Below are 17,133 nucleotides of genomic sequence, written 5' to 3'. Positions count from 1 at the left end.
AGAAACCATTGAGGCTGCCACCGAAATGAGGATGTAAGACATGATTGGGATTTGTGAAGGCAGGGAAGAGACGATAGCAACCTAGCTACCATCCATGCCAGGCCACTAACAGATGTATCTTAGTGTTTTTTTAGACTCCAAGGCTCCACCTGAAAGTGGGGAGACTCAGTCTCAGCAGCTATATTGGCTTCCCCATCACCCTCTCTTCCATAATCCCTGGTGTCCTGGCAGGCTGGAGGCCGGGCTTTTTGGCAGAGGCCTATATATGGTCTAGGGGGTCTTGGCTGACCACACGCAATTCCGGATGTGTGTTGTTTTGGCTTCTCTATAGACAATAGGACAGCAGGTCCCCACCAGATGGAATTCCACTGCCTCTCACCCCTCTTCAGTCTTGAGAAAGCCTCCCCTCAGCCTCGAACTCCTCCTCCACTGCCCCCTCCCCCGGAATTGGCATTTCAAAAAGCACTGTGCAGGCAACCAGCACCAGGAGCTGCAAACACAGATCTCAAGAATGCCCGCTGCCAGGTACCATAAGTGGCTCTTTGCGCTTATTTTCTCCTCGGTTTGCCACCAACGCTCTGCAAGAAGTGCCCGGGCAGCCCCAGGTTCCCAGAGTGCGAGGTCGAGGCCGGCCGCAGGCGCGCTCGCCGGGCAGGGGGCGCGGCCCGGGATCCGAGCGGCCGGCAGGGGGCTCCCCGCGCCGGTCTCCGCGGAAGGAGGCGCTGGCAGCGGCTCGGACGGGTCAAAGGAGGAAAAAGGAAAATTACTGAAGCTCGGGGGCGGGAAGGGCTGCGTGACCAGCAGGAAGGCACCCGAGACTGTCGAGTCAGGCCGCAGGGGTCCAGACCCAGTCCCCAGGGGGACACTGGCAGTGGGGAAAGGGGAGGCCGGAGCCGCCCCTGCCCCCGCCGGGTGTCCTCCGCCGGTGCCGCAGGCTGCGGCTGGCATCGCGGCCGGGGGCGGCGCCGCCGAGGGGCGGGCAGAGGGCGGGCCGGGGCGGGGCGCCGTCCGCTCGGCTGTGGAGGCGGTGCCGGCGGGCGCTGGTCGCGTCCGCCCGCCGAGAACCGCGGGGCGCAAAGCCTTCCTGATGTGTCACCAGCACGTGGAGCCAGGTCGGGTCGTGCGAGCAAGCTGAACCCCCAACTTTCGAGGGGGTCTCGCTACTGTGTTCTCGTCCCAGTCGCGCCAGGCGCGCCCCCTTCGGGGATGGAGCACCGACAGCCCCCGGGTCTGGGGCAGGGGGAACGAGGCCGGGGTTCCGGGCCAGATGCGCGCGGGCCGCCCGAACGTCGGGGCGCGGAGCCCTGGCTTGAGGCTGAGCCACCAGGGTCCTGGCGGCGGCGCGGACTCGGCGCGCGGAGGGCGTGGCCCGCGGCGGGCTGGGGGTGCCTGCGCCCCAGCCCTTCAGCCCTTCAGCCCTGGCCGGCGCCCCTCGGAGCCGAGCTCAGGTAACGCGGCGGCGCGGCGCGGCGCGGGAGCGAGTGAAGTTTCTCGACGCATAACTCGTGCGCCCGGCGGGGACGCGGGGTGGGGAGGCTCGGGCCCCGCACCTCCCCCATCGCGAACTGTCCTTCGGCCTGCGCCGGGGCGGCCGGGCGGCCTGGAAGCTTCAGAGCTCGCTGCTGGTCGAGGTCTGGCGGGACAGGTGACCTCTCTGGGGGAAGGTGCTTGGGGGAGCAGAGTGCGGTGCAGAGAGGAGGCGGGCTGAGGAAGTCCGTCGGGGGACTCAGCGCACCCCGAACTCCGAGGCGGACGGGAGCTGAGGGCTGGGTCTTTGCGGGCGAGATGAGGGTGTCGGTTCAACTGGCCTACAAAGTCCCAGTCCTCGGCCCCCAGGACCGGCGTCTCCTCCGCTGTCCTCGTCCCAGCCTGGCTTCCACCCGGGTTCGCCCCTCGGGGCGTGGGCTCCAGCCCCTGCCCAGACTGGAGCAAAGGGTTGCAAGTCGCACGCAACGCAGACTGCGCAGATTGGGGGGACCCCCGCGATGCGCAGGGTACGTGGCAGTGTTCTCTAAAGTGTGCGGCGAACATTCCCTGGGGGCTGTGCTCTCCCGGTGGAGGTGGACCTGGGGTGAGAGGAGAGACAGCCGCACTCACTGGTGGCCGAGCCCAGCCGGCCCACCATGGTCTAGCTTTTGGGCTGTTCAGGGTGGCAACCTTGAGCTTGAAAGTGGGGAGGACCAGTTTATTTCTAGACCTGCTTCTGAGGAGGTGGGTTTGGATGTGGTGCTTTAGCCCCTGTGGAGTGGGAAACCTCTGTCTCTCCCCCAAAACCATGTCTTTAAAGATGTGTGTTTGTGGATGTGTCTCCTACTGGCTGATCTTTTGTTCCCTGACACATGCAACATTGGTGTCCTATGCCAGCCCTCTTCAAGTTTTATGATGAAATTCTTTAAACTGAATTCCTCAATAAGTTTGATTCTACCTCCCTCCCCTGAAGAAAACCCCCCACTAACCTCTGAAATCTGAAGTTGACTTTTTTGTCATTTTCTGTTGTGTTTGGTTGTTTTCTCAGGGAAAGCCTTGCAAAAACATGCAGTGAGGTGACTTAAGTTGTGTGAAGAGCAAGTTGACAAAATAGGCCACCTCTGGCCCCCTTCTTGGCATTGGGAAATAGGAGAGGTTTCTAGAAGCATGGAGGAGCAATTAGAAACTAGCCTGGCCAGGCTGGCTCACCTCTTGGGAGGTTGTGCAAAGATCCATAAAATGGCATTTTCTGCCAGTTGGGGCACACTTGTAATCTCAGCATTTGGGAGGCTGAGGCAGGAGGATCACTGTGAGTTTGAGGCCAACCGGGGCTGCTTAATCAAGTTCAAGGCCAAACAGCCTGCACTATGTAGTGAGACCCTGTCTCAAAAATAAATAAAGTAAGTAATTAATTAATTAAAAGCAGCATTTCCCCCCAGGCTCAGTGGTGACCTCTGTTTGCTGCCTACAGAGATGTCCTTGTGGGAATCATGCCAATGTCACCATGCCTGTGTTGGTAGGACATAGGTCTGGGGACAGGTATAGAGGAGAGTGAGGAGAGCTTTGGGGTTACTGAGACAGAACTGGGCCCAGGAGCTCTGCTGTTGGCTAATTTTGGCCATGCAAGCCCTGTCCTACAGGTCTCTGTTAGTGGAATATGCACATGCCAGCATTATGGGAGAAACAAGTTTCTTTGGCTGTGGGGTAGATTTCAGAGATTCTTGACAAATTCTAAATTTTGCGACTATTGTCTGGGAGTGGAATTGGTAGGAATTAAAACTGGAGATCTTGCCCCTAATTAAAAATGCTGTGTTGGGCACCGAATCAGATTGGGAAAACAAAGTTCTCCCTTTGAACCAACTTTTCTCCCAGCCCCAGGATCAATATGGAAAGTAAATGAGATGGAAATCTCCACAATAGTTTATGGTCAGGAGTGGGCTTCAGAAGAAAAGCATGCCAAGCTGGATACTTATACCAACCCTGGAGGGGATGGCAAGAAAAAAAAGGCTGGAATAAGGCAGACAGGAGAGAGGAGCCCTTTTGGCCTGGTTTTAGTGTCTTAGTTTTCTCTCCAGCTGTGCTTCATTCTGTCTGGCTGGTCAGGGCTTTAGGGATTTTTAGGAAATGACTTTGATACTGCATCTGTTTGAGAGAAATAAGTGATTAGAATTTTTTCCTTGATTTGTTTGTTTGTTTGTTTGTTTGTTTGAGACAAAGTCTTACTTTAGTCCAGGCTGTCTTTGAACTCACTATGTAGCCTAGGCTGGCCTGGAATTCAGCAATCTTTTTTGTCTCAAGTTTCTGGGTGCTGGGATTATAGGTGTGTGCCACCACGCCCAGTTCTCTTACAATTTTTTTTTTCCTTCTCACAATGTGATTGAATCAGCTAGGCAGTGGTCTGAACTGGCCTGGTCTGCAGAAGCCAGTTGTTGCTGTGATGGAAGTAGATTCATTTAGGATTTGCATTTTAGTTGAGTGCTTTGTGACTTTGTTGTCCCTTTTGAATTCTCTGTCCTATAACAAACCTCTCCTTCCTGCCCCAACCCTACCTCTAATCCTTCAGAAAATGGATAGGAAATGTAGCTGGACAGTCAGGTTTGTTTGCCCCAGAGCCTTCTTCAGGAAGCAGCTAAATGCAAGGTGGAAAGCTGGTGGGAGGGGAAAGATTTTAGCCAGATCCCCAGGGAGACCCACACTGGACTCCAGGTTCTGCCTGCTGGGAGGAAATTCACATTCCCTCAACTCTTAAGTAAATTGCAACCTGGTGAATAATTAACTTCCCCTTCTGGCTTTACTTTTAAATAAAACCCCCACCTATTAAAGATTAGAGATCAATTTTTGCCCAGTGGCACTGGAATGACAAAGGATATGTTGGACTAAGTGGTGTCCTTCTCCCTACCTGTAACCCTAGCAAGCCAGGCAGTCCTGGAGCAAGTTTACTTCGAAATGCCTCCAGGGTTTCAATGTGGCCACCCCTGCAGGGCCTCAGAGCTGCTTCACTGGGTCTCTTTCTGTGTCCCTGCCTGAAGCTGAGCTGTCTGAACTGTCCTGGATGGTGAGGATTTTTGCTCCTCCACTTTGTGTAGCAAAAGCTTGGCCTTCACTACTTTGTGGAATTGAGTCCCCCGCCAGGCTGGTTTGCGGCTTTCTGTGCGGGCTGGTAAATATTTGGGTAGTCTGAGTTCTACACTGAAGCACAGTGCTTTAATCTCTGATAAGTCCCCGAAAGAGAGTTGTCTGTGAAGGAAGAACCATTTTGGTTTCCAAGAAGAGTTTTTTTCTTTGGAAGCAGCCCAATAAAGGCCATGAAGGTGTATAGCGGCTCCAGTTCTAACTCCTCAGCCAGCTGGGTGGCCTTTCCCAGTGACTTGTCTGTGTCCCAGTTTCTTCCCTTGTGAAATAAGGCTTTTGATACCTACCTTGTCAAGGTGTGGCAAAGCTTGTATGAGAAAATGTATGTGTAGTTCCAAGAACAACCCAGTGAATCTTCAGTGGTTAGCCCTCATCCTCTGGGCTCTTTTCTCTTGGAACTGCTTGGGTATGCTTGTTGCTTGTTGTGGAGAGATGGAGGCCTCAGGCTTGTGGGCCTGACACATTCTCAGGTTGACTCCGTAGTTCACCAGCATGTGGCTTTGGATAAATTATTTAATCCGCCGTTTGCAACAGCTTCATGATCAGAAGGCGGGGTGATACCCCAGAGGTGTTCCCTGGCCTAAGTCTGGGTTCTTTTGGTTTTTATTATTAACCACCTCTTTGCCAGATGCTGGGGCAACAAGAGATATTGTGGGTAAAGATGGGCTTGGTTCCTCACTGCCCACATAGCTTTTACCCCAGTCGTTAAAGTGTGTGAGGGGTATCGGGAGGCCTCATTTTGTGGCTGAGACTGAAATTCAGAGATGAATGGGCTCTTCCTAGGATCTCTCCGCTGGCCTTTGGGGCAGCAGAAACAGGCTCCAGCCTTTGGGGTGCAGTCTTCCAGATCTGAAACCAGCAAGCTTCAGCTGTAGCTCAGGAGGTAGATGGGTCCGGATTAGCTAGAGCCCTGCCTTGCAGATGTGGCACCTAGCACATCTGCTCTGCAACGCAACCAGCCTGGAACGCCCAATGTCCGCTTGACATTGAACACATTTCATAAGAGATCCCAGAAAGGCTTTTGAGCTGCCACAGCCACTGCAGGCCTGCTTGCTTGCTGGCACCCAGTGGGCAGGCTCAGCACACTCTTACTGGGACAAAGAAATGGGGAAGGAGAAAAAAAAAAATCATGTTCCAAGAAACAGGCTGATAATAATGATCAGATTGGAAAAATCAGAATTTTAGGGGACTTGTCCTTTTTTTATGTCACAGTGATATTTTTATTTGGAATTTTACACGGGAGGTGGGGATCCACCCTCATATTTTCAGTGCTTAAGTCTTAAGTAGCCCTGACTGTCCCTGGAGCTTATAGTACAGGTGACTTCTCCCCCATTGAGCATGCTACCTCCTCCCTTTGGCACGCGCTGGGGAATTTTGAAATTTCCCTATAGCCAGACCACCTTATGTTTACTGCCCTGGAGAACTAGACAGAAAGGTGCTGGGTGGAAAGAACTGTTTTAATCTCAGGTCTGCAACACTGGGACCGAGCACCCCTCTGTCCAGTAAGTGAGTGAGTGAACTGAATGAACTGTCCCCCTTTGGAGCCTTAACAGGCCACTGAGAGTCAGAGCCAGGAGGTGATGCTGACACTGAGGGGAGCCCAGCTAGAACCTGGGGCTGTGGTCAGGAGGAGTGGGAGGGACTCACTGCACCTATGAAATTTGGACCTTCCTAGGAAGACTATGTGGTTCATTCTCAGGAAGCCAGCTTGTGTCTGTTCCGTCATTGGCTTTTTGGCCTGGGAGCTGTGGGGTTGAAGGGCAAACACTGGCTTCTGCTTCTTGGTGATGAAGGTTTAAATTCTCGTGTCCCAAGCAAACATGTTGGAAATAATCCTTAATCTACCCCATTTGTGAGGTAGACCTCCTCTCCAAGGCTTCTGAAAAGACTGAAACTGCTTTGGGCTTATTTGATGCTACCAGCTGGCTACTCAGGACATTCTCAGAGACAGGAAATGTTTTCTTGTTTTATTTTGTTTTGTTTTTTTAAACGGAGTCTCACAGTATAGTCCAGGCTGGCCTTGAACTCACTATGTTGCCCAGGCTGGCTTTGAATTTGCCATGATCCTCCTGCCTCAGCCTCCCAAGTGCTGCGATTATAGGTGTGTACCACCATACCTGACTGCTTTCTTGTTTAAGACAGGATTGGGGAAAGGGCGTTGATGTTAGAATTGGGAGTCTGGCTGTCCTGGAGATTAGCTGGATTGAGCCTGGAGATTTAGTTTACCTATCTGACAATAGGAGCCTACTTTCTCAGGCATTACAAAGACTGTAAAAATGAAATATGAGGTGCCAGCCTTTGGGTGGAGGCTGGTACATCATGGCCGCTCCCAAGTGACACCAAAGTTTATCCTGGAGTGTATAGGACCAATGAAGAAACCTTAGGGAGGTTCAGTCAGGATGATCTGGGACTGGCATTCTGCTTGCCAGCTGGATATCTGGGGAGAAACACTACAAGAAAGGCCAGTCCTAGCTGAGGGAAAGGTGGTCCCTGCTTCTGGAGAGAAACTTGCCTGGTACAGCTTGGGAGAGGATGAAGGGAAGTGGGCTGGAAGTCACCTGCTTTCCCAGTGGTGGTTCCTGCAGCCACTGTGGAGCACGGGTCCCGGGAAGATGCTCTCAAATCCCAGTCTGTGGAGCTTGCTGGGGATTTAACAACATGGGGCTGGGACCCATTTTTAAAAAGGAAATATGTCTGCTCTTGGAAGTTGTAGGTGATTAAACCAATACTTGGATTTAGAACTTGAGTGTGAGTAAAATGTTAAGTCTCCAACATGCCTGGCTGGGAAAGTCAAGCAGACCCCTTGTTCCCAGTGGTTTGGTGTGGAGGATGGACCCTCGCCAGTCCCAAGACATCCACACACATACACTCACAATCCTCCCGGGTCTGGTAGCGGGAGCACTCATCTGCTCACGTCCGAGTGCATGGTGTACGTGAATATTGGCCAAATTGCTGAATGTTAAATCATCTGGCAAAAGATCACATTTTGACAATGAGTTTTTTCTGGAGAGATGGCCTTAGAGGAAGCAGTGCTAGGATGCTGGGAAACCGCTTTAGCTCTGACCTGGAAAGGGGACAGGGTCCAGGACCATGGCCTGAGATGGAAGGGGTGTAGGCATGGAGCAGAGGGCAGCCGTGAAAATGAGAGGAGGCAGAGTGGGGCGGGGGCCGCCGCCAACCTGTCCTGGCAGTCTCTCTTTCACCTCTTGGTGGATTTTGTTGTGATTAGACAAGTTGTGACAAACATCCCATTGCTCTTTGGGCCGGAGAATTGTGAGGAGTCCTGCCTGGAAACCCAGCCTCGCTCACTTGGGAGCCATAATTAGGCAAAAGAACAGTTCATGGGCCCTTGATTCAATAAAGACCCTTTTATGATGTTGGTTTTTCCCAGAAAAATAATACCACTTTGCTCCGTTTATTACATTTCGATGTGTAATCATATTAGAACTGAGCAGCCCAGGGGACTGAAGTTACGTACTTTGGGTTTTCACCAAAGCCTGTTACCCGCTCTTCAGAGAAAAGCTTGTCTTCAGGAAAAAAATAAAGAAGAAGAAAAAGAAAATGACAAGGAACATTGTTGAGGATTTTTCTGTCCTGGCATTTAGAGGACACTTTCTCCCTTCAGGGTGAGAAGTGATCCAGGGAAAAATCCCAGAGAGTTGAGATGTGAGTGGTCTGAGGCACTGGTTCTGGGAGCTGTGTTTCTCACCCAGGCAGTGCATACTTCCTGCTGTATTTCTCAGATTGTAGTATGTGTCCTGCAGAGGACCAGAGAAAATGCCCAAGAGGGCACCTGTGTCCCCTCTGCCAGGAGTCCAAGTCCCATAGGGATCTCCACCTGGACAGCCAGGTTGCAGGTGGTAGTGTTTGCAGATGGCAGCCCTCTGCCTCTTGCCCCCTCCTGTGAGGGGTGGTCCTACAGTGCAGTGGCAGCTTTAGGTTTATTTGGAGGGTGTGCCAGGTCCCTGTGGACAAGTGACAGGACATTTTTTTTTTCTGGCATTTGGTGTTTGGAACTGTGCCGAGCTGGGGCACTGTCCTGTGCATGCTGCCATCTCCTTTTGTTATCTTGCCCCCAAGACCTGCACTCAGGCAGACAGAAAGCATTTCCTAATCATGGAGTAAAATTGCTCCAAGAAATCTGCCCAGTGCTGGGGTGAGGTGAAAATCAGCAGTGGAGTCAAGAATCTCTTTCCCAATTCAGGGTGTAGCAATCTCAGCCGATGAGGAAATTTCTGGTAGTCATTCGTAGGAGTATTTGATTAAGAAACAGAGGGTATGACCTTTCAGAATGCCTAAGACTATATGTTGCATTAAAAAGGGAAAAAGTACACCTACTTCCAGAACATCTGAAAAGATACCCTTTAATACAGAAGAACTGTGTTTTGTAGAGGATGGGTCCTCTGTATATGGATAATGTGTTGAATCATTCTTGCAGTATCACTACTATAAGATTTTCTTAACCTTATATCTGGCTTTCTGGATATTTTACACTTTCTGGAAGAAGCGCAGTTACATTCTATGTATATGTATATTTTTACTTCCCCCCACCAAAGGAGTATAATTAGAACATCTGAAACCAGATTATCCAATTAGTACATTTTTCTTTCTAATTAGCTGTTAGGAATTTGTGATGAGATAAATTATTTTAGATTTCCAAATGGAACTTTGGCCACAGGGAGGCTCTGAGGAAGTACACGAGGGAGAAAAATAATGGATTTGTAAAGTTATGGCTCTCTCTCACTCACCTGCTGAGGACCTCACATGCCTGCCCGTTGGGCAGCCACAGTGACCAGAGATAGTTTATTGTCCTTGTCCCCAGTAAACAGCGTTGGAAAAAACTTCATTGAAGTTGGCATCTCTTGCTCCTGATAATGAAGCAGGCAGACAACAGTTGGCATTAAAAGCTACTTTCGCCATTTTTCGGCAGTAATGTCAGTGGCTGTTCCTTAGAGGCACAGAGAAATTCTGGCAGTGTGAATTCTCTCGGTGTGTGTTTACTGTGTGCCTATGAGTGTTTTCTTTGTGTCCAGTGGCAGTGAGGGCCTTCTGCCTGAGACCAAGGTAGTGTCCAACCACAGCCAGCAGGGTGAAGTTGAGACCCAGAGGCCGTCCTTTATAATTATTGCTGATGGAGGTCCACTGCCCTTTATCCCAAATTCTAAACTTCACAAAACTCTGAAAAGCAATACTTGTTTTTGTAACTAAATTTGTGGAAACCTGACCCAAACTGACCTGAGACTATTAGAGTCTGAATTTATCCCGGGGAGTGTGAATAGTCAGGGGTTTCATTGCAGAGATATTAAAAGTGTTTGATTATGGCTGCTGTCCTGCTGGAGCACTGCATTCCCTTCCTAAACCCAGGAGAACTCTGAAACACATCTGTCCTGAAGGTCTGGAGTAAGAGATCATGGCCTATAATAGCATTCATTTGATTAAGGTGACAACAGCTGTGTCCCCAGAGATAGAGAGTTTTCTCTTCAGCCATGGGAGGAGCCCACAGGCTGGAGGAGACTCCAGACAGCATGTCACCATGACAGTTTCACCTAACTGGGGCAGGTGGCTGGGCTGCCCCCAAGACCCCTGGGGTCCCTCCTTCACCTGTCCTTGAAAGTACAACAAGTTTTGCTTCCTCTCCTATCCTGGATTTAGCTCAGTATCAGCCAGAAATAAATACCAACCAGAAACAGAGGGCAACTCAGTGCTTGGTACAAATATTAACTAGAAACAAGGGCAGGGTACCTTTTCTGTCTAATTCCAAATAGTAAATACTTTATGTTGTGAGGACCATTGTGTCTGATTTGTAACCAGAGATAGTCCCTGACTTATGGTGATTTAGCTTATACTTTTTTAACTTTACAAAATATGCAAAAACAATAACATTTCGTTTTCTTTTCTGTTTTTTTTTTTTGTTTGTTTGTTTGTTTTTGGTCTTTTTGAGACAGAGTCTTGCTTTGCAGTTCAGGCTGGCCTTGAGCTCTCTTTGTAGCCCAGGCTGGCCTCGAACTCACAATGATCCTCCTGCATCAGCCTCCTGAGTGCTGGGATTACAGGTGTGTGTGACAATAACACATTTCAAAGAAGCCATATTTAGAATGCTGCTCCTTTCCTGGGCCAGCAGTATGCTCGGTTTAATTCTCACAATGCTGGCCACAACAGTGAGGTACCGCTATCTAATCAGCCCTGCGATCAGGTGGGGAAACAGCTCCTGTACCACACCACTGAGCAGGGACTTTGTAGAGGTGGCTATATAGTAAACAAACATTTTTAACTCAACAATGGGCTTTTCAGGACATAACCCCATTGTAAGTTGAGGAACATCTGCTTCGTGTTACTGTAACCTGAAAGCAGCCATAGACAATACATCAGTGAATGAGGGCACATGTTTTCCAATAAAACTTTATAGAAACAGGTTGCAGACTGACTTTGGCCCATGGGCTAGCTCACCTATGCCTGGTCTAAGGGATAAATGCATCCTTGAATGTAGACTTTTCTGCCTGCTCTCCTTGTTTCCTTCCCCAGGGGTGTCACATCTAAAGGGGTAAAAGTGATACTGCTCCTGTCAGGAACCACACTTGCCTGGGCTGCTCTAGATGAAAGGAAGGGGCTGCCCCTATAGCAGGAGTGTGTGTTGGTATAGACAGATGCATTTGGGCCCTGATCCAGCCTTGCGGAGGTGCGCAGGGACCTCCCGTCTGCTGAGGAGCTTGAGGGTTGAGTCAGGCCCCACGTCCTCCTGGCCATCAGCTTTGAGCCAGGCGAGGCTGCTGACGGGGAAGCCCAGTCTCCAGAGAGCTTGGTGGGGCAGGGGACAGGGAGGCTGGGAGCAAGTGTTCTTACCAAAAGAATTTCTGGCAGAGGGAGATTGGTTATCGTAAATGTAGCAGCTCTGATGGATGAGTTTCAGCTCTCCTGGCTTGGTTCATTCCAGCCAGAATGTCCAGCAAGGGTGGGCCAGGCCAATGAGGCCAGCAAGGGTTTTCACTGCAGCCAAGGCTGAAATCCAGCCCAGGCCTTTGACCCCCACCTCCATAGTGGGCTGACCTGGAGCAGGCTGGCCAGGATAGGAGGGTGGGATGTAGCTGACATTTGGCCCCTAACCTGTGAGCCTGGCCAGACCCTCTGTTGTCCAGCTCCCGCCTTGGTGGCTTCTTTATGCAGGAGGGGTTTCCCCCTCTGAGGTTTTGGGACTGGTGCTTTTTGCCAGGACCACCTTCCTTGCCAGCCAGGGTGGGGCTGATGCATAGTTTTCTTTCTAGAGCAAATTCCAAACAAGGGCTGATGCCTCACTGGCTTTTTCTTTTTCCTTCTGTGTAGTTCTATGGGTTGCTGGCTATTTTAGGGATTCTCAAGTTCAAGTAGAGCCTCCTCTGCACTCCCTGGTAAGCCCTGCTGGCTCCTTGGCACATCCAGAGGAGGGGCACACCTCAGTGGCTGTGTGTCCAGTACAGGCCAGGTAGATGTGGACTTGGGGCAGACTGGTGTTTGGTGATGGGTTAGTTCGGCCAAGGCCAAGCTGAGAAGGACCACTTTCACATATCTTGTGTATCAGGGGACTCTGACAGTAGCCAAAGACAGTCCTCCTGACCCTACCTCTTTGTTTTGGAGCACCTGGAACAAGTACTGCACCATGATGATAAGACAGCCCAGAGGAGGGATGCTAGCACATGGTGTCCTGGGGGCCACAAGAGGAGCCCCTTCCCATTGCAGATTCCAGGGTGCTGAGAAGACTGAATCACCAGTTAGTAACTGCACATGTTGGTCACACGGGTGGTGCCAGGATTGTGCTCTAGTGGATGGACCTGTAGGTGCAGAAGAATGTGCACGCACAGTGTGATGTGCGCTGGGACAGTGGAACAGAGAAAAAGGGGTTGTTGCTTAGATCAGGACTGGAGCCAAGGGAGGTCACCCAAAAAAGGTGGGTAGAGTTTGGAGCCCAAAGCAGGGAATGGCTATGGTGGCTAGTATGGAGTAGCCATTTGGGACCAGGACAGGCACAGTTCTAAGCCCGTTATGCAGATGAACTTAGTCCTCTCAGCTGCCCAGTGACACAGCCAAACCTGAATCTCACCAGGCACAATCCTGTAGCTGCCTGCCTGGGCTTATGGGCGCTTGGCCAGTAAGTGGTGAGCTGGACCTTGCCCTGTTTCCATGTGGCACTTCATGGGGCAAGGAAACTCCAGGCATCTGAGCAGCTTTGGGTGGCTGTCAGAGCTTGGGGACACGGGACAGGGCTTCTTAGTAGGCAGAGTGTCCAGTTGACTCAGATCCTAGTATGTGGGGACCTTGTGGGCTCTGTTTTGCTTGTGGAGCGCATGGCCATGATCCTGGTTAAGCAGAAGGCTCCAGTGAGGGGATAGATTCTAAGGGCAGTGGGGGTACCAGGCACTTCCCCAGCGCGAGGAGGAAAGAGCCAGCGAGGCCCACTCAGCCCAGCACTCCTCAGAGGTGCACGGTCTCTTCTCCATGGTCTAACTCTGCCCTTGGCACTGAGAAAAACATACTCTTGTTGGGAACCACCAAGCACCCTGTACTTGTTCCTTCTTTTTGTGCTCACATCGCCCTACAAAGTGCAGTGTGTTACTCATTTTTACAGCTTCGAAAGCCCATGGCCTGGAAGCAGAACAGTTTACCCACACGTGCACGTCAAGTGAGCCCACAGTGACCCCAGGCTGGACTGTCAGGTGTGAGGCCATGCTTTTCACCACCACAGCCCCCCATGTATCCCAAGAAGCTGAGTGTCTTGCACAGACAGCAGGAGCCGTGGCCAAGTACACATGGAATGGGTGCAGTGCCAATCTGGGCAGGACAGGTTCCTGGCAGCCTAGGGGGCCAGATTCCAGCCTTGCTGGGGCCCCAAGTGGTGTGGCCTGGCTTTAGTGGACAAGTTCCCTGTCCTGAGTTGCATCTGTGAAGGCTGGGGGTGTCTGTGAAGAGGGGCCTGTTGGGCCTTCTCTCTGTGTCCTGGTGCTGTTGGGAGTTGACCCTTTGCTGTTTTGGAGGCTCTCCTAGCCCTGGGGCAGGAGAGTGTCCCGTGAAGACAGATCCTCAACAAGGCCCTGATGCTAGAAGCTTTGAAAAAAAAATTTTTTTTTTAAGTCTTCCCCTTAGAAAAATTGGTGACTGGCTTCTTCCCTTTCATCTTCTTGGTGGCTCCTTGGCTGGTTGTCATCTTCATTTCTTTGAGCCTGCACTTCTAGCAGAACCTATCGGCCTGTTCATTTGAACCTGAATACTATCTGGTGCATTCCAGAAATCTTCAACCTGTCTTGTTACAGGCTGCGGACTGTCATGGTAGAAAGGCTTGGGGTAGAGCTGCTTTTCCACTCGGGCCACTCAGAGAAGCGGTGGGAATTTTGCTTCTTCAAGAACCTGCTTATGGATACTCCAAGCTGTGACTGCTGGTGAAAAACAGGATCCGAGCCAGGTGCCTGTGCTCTGGGAAGCACATGTAAATTGTTCTGCCATAGGTGCTGGGGCCAGTGGAGGCAGTGCCTGTCTGGATTGCTCTTCTTTCTTCTTCTGAAGCAGGCCTGTTCTCTTTTGTCCTCATTCCATGTCAGGCCCAAGACGCTCACTTGGCCTCCGGGGCCCACCTGTGAAAGCAAGGGCCACACTGTGGCCTTTCTCTCGGTTCTCAGCACATCCTCTCGTTCTAGTCCTTGGCGTGCTCTGAGTGGGGTCTGGGTGAAAAAAGGCTGATTATTCCTGAGGATGCTAAAAACCATCCGCTAGGGGACCCTGCAGCCGCACCACCGTCACAGAGCTTTGGGGGTGTGGGCAGAGTGGGCTAAGCAACACCATCTCCACCTTGGCGCACCTGGGCCAGCAGATGACTGCCGACTCACCTGGAGACCGTTCAAGGACAGCAAGAAAAATGAGGGACTTTCAGGGGCAGCTGTGTTTTCTGACTCAGTCATAATGCCCCTAAAAATCCTTATTGTTCTTGCAGTGTGCATCGGGCAATTGCAGCTGCCACCAATCTATCCCTAGCCCCTCTGGGACAAAAGGGGCTTTTGGGGGCCAGGTTGGAAAATAACGTCAAGTGAGACTGAAAGGAGACTTGCCGATCACTGAAAGAGTTGGTTTTCCAGGACATTGATTTGTTGTGCAGCTTTTCTTGATGAAGGACTTGGGGACTGTAGGCTGGGGGGCTGGGTGTTGGGGCGTTCATATGCAGGGTGGAGCCCAACTGAGTGTGGAAGGCCCTGTTTCTTGTACATTGAAGGTTGGTAAGAGCCCAGCTGCCTAGGCAGTGCCCAGGAAAGTCACACTTTCATTAAAGCAACTGTGGTGGGCTGGATGGGATGCCCTATTCCCCCCTTTCCTGAGAAGTCAGAGCAGGAGGGGAGAAGTCACCTGGCAGGAACCTGCATTGTTTTTTAAAATAAAAGGGGCCTCTCTGGCTACTCTTTGAGACCTAGTGACCTGGCTGTCTTAAAAAAACAAAACAGGGATTCAGGGTCTTTCTCCTCTCTGCAGTGACCCTGAAGCTTGCTTTTTCTTAGCAGGATGTTCTCTGTCCCTTTTCGACTTCATGGTTTCTTCTATTCTCAGCAGGTGCCCCCACTTTTTCCACTCCTCCCTCCACAGATATTTTGATTGGTCTATTGTCTTATCTTGGGAGGGCTCTACTGTCAAGAAGTAGAAATAGTCTTTTAAAATAGGAATTCCTTTGTCGTATGCCTCCCTTAATACCACAGATCCAAAGGGATGTCACCGAATTCTCAAAGCAATGGAGTCCAGTGGCTTGCCCACAGGTAGACAGACCAAGTATACTTAGTGACAAGCAGCACTGGGCCTGCTGTGCTGGGCACACCCTGTGACTGCAGGAGAAATTTATCCCAGTGGGAACAACTCTGAGCCCGCTCCCCACCAGCAGCCCCCCTGGGAAATCTCCCAACACCTGTGAAGATGGTCTGGGGCCAGGGGCCAGGGGCTGGGCAGGCATTTGCAGGACTTTGAACTTCAAGACCTGCCTTCCTGCTAGCCCAGCCCTAGCTCCAGGGCTTGTCCTACTGTTACCGTAGGGATTGGGTGCACTTAGGACCCTCAGTTACATCCTGCCCAGGAGAAAGTCCACCTACAAGGTGAAATTTAAACATGAGTGATATTTAGCTCCCCTTGGTAAAATAGGGGTGAGGCCCCCAGACAATGAGAATCTCACACCTCCAGTGGGCAAGGGTGGTGCAGCCATCCTTTTAGCCCTGAGCACCTTTGCTGGCATTACCAACTTCAGATCACCCACCCCCTCCTCCTAGGTCCCTTGCCCTGCCTTTCCACCCCCCATACCGTCTCATTCCTGTATGTGTTCTTCATTCTGTACCCAAAATGTTTGCAAAAGATAGCACCTCAGTTTTGTCTTAAAAAGACGATACATTAAAAGTAAACTGATTACTGCTTTTCCCAATTACAAAAGAATTATCGTCATTTGAAAAATTGAAAATCGAATTGCTTTCAAACACTGTTCACCAAAAGGATGAAAAAAGCTTATGAATGTCCTTACCCTGGGATAATGTCTGCTAATGACAGATGTCCTTTCTGCACGCGTCCCCTGCCCAGGTAGGAAACTGACACTTCTACAAGAGACAGCCCCCAATGCACACGAGCCATAGCTCTGTGCCCATGGAAGACTAGTTTCTTTCTTTCTTTCTTTCTTTTTTTTTTTTTTTTTTTTACCAATTTGGGGGTTCTGCAACCTCTGTCCGCCTCTAGCTAGGAAGGTCTTGGAGAGAGTCTGAGCAGCAGTGGATCTGTCTGAACTCGGATGGGTGGGATTGCCAGTGAGAAGTGCAGGTCATATCCAACGGATGGCCAGGTGGGCTTCTGAAATGCTGCTTGACCCCCATTGCACCCAGAACCACTTGGGGAGTATTTTTTAAGAAGCCAATCCCTGGGTTCACCCAAGCCCAACTGGGTCTGAACTGCCAGGGAAGGGATGTCACAAAGATCCCCACGGTGGGTGTCTTGATTTTTTTTTTTTTTTTTTTTTTATTGTCCTCCTCAGTAGATTCTATTAAGAGCTAGGGGAGAACCTTTGGATCACCTGCCTGTAGGTAGTGATGGAAAATTCCCTTCAGCTCTGCCTGCAAATCCCCACAGAGGATGTGACCATTTGTATTTGGCGGGTTTCACTCCCATTATTTTGTGTGCTCATCTTTGATCCTACTTTCAGACAGGGAACAGGCTAAGGAGATGGGAGCAGGGGGCATTTATTCACAGATACAGAGCTGGGGTATGACAGAGCTAGCATTCAAACCTGTAGCTCTTCACTCTGAAGATTGGTGATGCTTTAGTAGCAGGAGTAGTAATATTCATAATTATTAGTACATGTAAGAAATCTATTACAAGGCTTAATAATAAGCAGCACTTGGTCAGCCGAGCCCTGAGGGTGTGGGTGGGGGCCACTGTCTCTGGAGGAGACAGTAGTAACCTGTCTGCCAGCATCTTCCCTTAGAGTCTCCTCATGCTCCTTAACCCCCACCAGCTGGAGCCACAGCTGCCCACTCAGTCTGAACCACTGCTACAAAGACT

General features: G+C 50.8%; 1 long non-coding RNA gene across 1 annotated transcript in view; it reads left to right on the top strand.

Annotated features, from left to right (window-relative positions):
* The first annotated feature begins 1,015 nt into the window (after positions 1-1,015).
* Positions 1,016-17,133, top strand: part of LOC106027612 (uncharacterized) — a 59,765-nt gene continuing 43,647 nt past the window's right edge. Inside the window, exon 1 of the long non-coding RNA XR_010048184.1 lies at positions 1,016-1,448. This is a non-coding gene — a long non-coding RNA (uncharacterized LOC106027612). The remainder of the gene's footprint in view (positions 1,449-17,133) is intronic.

The sequence above is a fragment of the Cavia porcellus genome, unplaced genomic scaffold, assembly GCF_034190915.1.
Source record: "Cavia porcellus strain 051 isolate PalLab524CR breed Dunkin Hartley unplaced genomic scaffold, mCavPor4.1 scaffold_6, whole genome shotgun sequence".
Taxonomy (NCBI): Eukaryota; Metazoa; Chordata; class Mammalia; order Rodentia; family Caviidae; genus Cavia; species Cavia porcellus.
The sequence above is the reverse complement of the archived record's forward strand: the minus strand, read 5'-3'. Positions and strand labels throughout refer to the sequence as shown.